This window comes from Cucurbita moschata, unplaced genomic scaffold (assembly GCF_002738365.1).
Source record: "Cucurbita moschata cultivar Rifu unplaced genomic scaffold, Cmos_1.0 Cmo_Scf00194, whole genome shotgun sequence".
NCBI classification, from domain to species: domain Eukaryota; kingdom Viridiplantae; phylum Streptophyta; class Magnoliopsida; order Cucurbitales; family Cucurbitaceae; genus Cucurbita; species Cucurbita moschata.
The window spans coordinates 3,761-6,006 of record NW_019268710.1 but is presented as its reverse complement, the minus strand read 5'-3'; the positions used below and the strand labels follow the sequence as shown (position 1 = coordinate 6,006).

Below are 2,246 nucleotides of genomic sequence, written 5' to 3'. Positions count from 1 at the left end.
CTAACAGTTACCATATCTATTTGGTATCATATTTATGTCTCGTATCTATATCTCATTTTTATTTTTGTGACTCTGAGATATTTTGCTTTTATAAATAGATATCTTCACGAAAATAAGTTTAATTTATGTTGAGATGGAGAATAAAAATTGACACTTAAAGGGCGTTGATACTTGGGACTTTGATTCCTCTTAGTGTGAAGCTTGCATCTTGCAATTACTTGGGTAGAGAATGTGTTTCACTTAAAATTCACTCAAGAGAAAATAATCAAATAACGAACCATATTTGAGAGAGGAAAAATTTTTTTTTTTTTTTAATCTTTGGGAAACAAGAAAGAATAAAAATTAAAACATGGCATGAATGACATCTTCTTGAATCTTTGTTTTATTCTCCTAAATGTATATAAAAAAAATCTTATATATTTTTAGATAAAAAACTTTAAGATTACCTATTTAATAAAACTCCATCCAAACTTCTACTCATAAATTTAATTATTATTTGTATACAATTGTTAATATGTAAGAAAATACATGTACAAATGTTTATACTATTCGTAGTACACTAGTCTCGGTTGTTTGACTAAAACAATGCAACCATTGTCCAAACTAAAGAATTTGATTCGAAGCTATCTCCTAATAGAGGGAGACTCAATTAGACTTTGTTGTAAGATTCGACCCTATCAATTTGAATAGCGTTCTCCAACTATAAATATTGAACTCTAAAGTATTCACGAGCAAAGTAAGTTTGTTGAAACTATCTATAAAAGTGTTCCAAAGTGAGTCGTGGAGAAGATTTGCCTTAAAATCTAGTTCCAATTAAGGATGTCAATGATGAAGAAGTGCAAGCTGTTGGAAGGTTTGCCGTGGAAAATTTCAGAGGTGGTAGATATAATTTAATCTACAAGCGTGTGGTGGTCTTTTCAGTCCCATATAGGCTTTGACCCCAAATTTTATATTATTGTGATAGAAGCTATAAATGACAACAATATTCATTGGTCAGATATTGCAATTGTGAAGAAGTTCCGTCATATGCATGGGACGCTACCGCCATCCAATAAGCTCTTATCATTTGGAGGAATCTTTTAAGGAATTCATCAAATTCCCTCTCCACTACAAGTAGTATAAGCTCTTATAAGTTCCGTCATATGCATGGGACGCTACCGCCATCCAATAAGCTCTTATCATTTGGAGGAGCTCCTATCTCTTTAAGGAATTCATCAAATTCCCTCTCCTATATCATATATCAAATTCCCTCTCCACAAGTAGTATATCATATATCAAATTCCCTCTCTACAAGTAGTATATATATCATATATCAAATTTCCCTCTCCACAAGTAGTATATATATCATATATCAAATTCCCTTTACAATAAGTCCTCTCTCTATGTGCTTGTGGGACATTAGTCAGCCATAATGATATAATAATCCTTTTATAAGTATCTTTTTTTTTTCTCTCGTACCCACCTTATACATAACATGTTAAATTAATTCATACTTAAAAAAATAATTTCTCCATAATCCTTTTATAAGTATCTTTTTTTTTTCTCTCGTACCCACCTTATACATAACATGTTAAATTAATTCATACTTAAAAAAATAATTTCTCCATAATCCTTTTATAAGTATCTTTTCTTTTTCTCTCGTACCCACCTTATACATAACATGTTAAATTAATTCATACTTAAAAAAATAACTTCTCCCTTTTGGAGATGCAGGGTATCAATCCCCGTACCTCTCACATGCTAAGCGAGCGCTCTACCATCTGAGCTACATCCCCACAAGTTTTGCATCACAAAACCCTAAATTTCCCGTCATCAATAATAGTGAAAATGAAGAAATATTGCTACCCAACATGTCATGAATAGGGAAAAATTGAAAAGAAATAATATATTTAATAATAGATAGTCTTATTTTTGGAGATGCGGGGTATCGATCCCCGTACCTCTCGCATGCAAAGCGAGCACTCTACCATCTGAGCTACATCCCCATGATTTTTACATCATAAAACCCTAAATGTCCCATCATCAATAATAGTGAAAATAAAAAAATATCAAAATATTAATAACAAATAGTTTGGTTTGGTGATGCGGGGCATCGATAATTGTGAAAATGAAAAAAAATAATAACAAATTAAATACTTTCTTTTGGAGAGGCGGGTTATCAATCCCCGTACAACTCGCATGCAAAGCAAGCGCTCTACCATCTAAGCTATATCTCTACAATTTTTACGACACGAAACCCTAAGCGT

General features: G+C 32.0%; 1 non-coding gene across 1 annotated transcript; it reads right to left on the bottom strand.

Annotated features, from left to right (window-relative positions):
* Window positions 1-1,912: 1,912 nt before the first annotated feature.
* On the bottom strand, window positions 1,913-1,985 carry TRNAA-UGC. The gene has a single exon. It is a non-coding gene; the product is annotated as a tRNA-Ala (tRNA).
* Window positions 1,986-2,246: the final 261 nt, after the last annotated feature.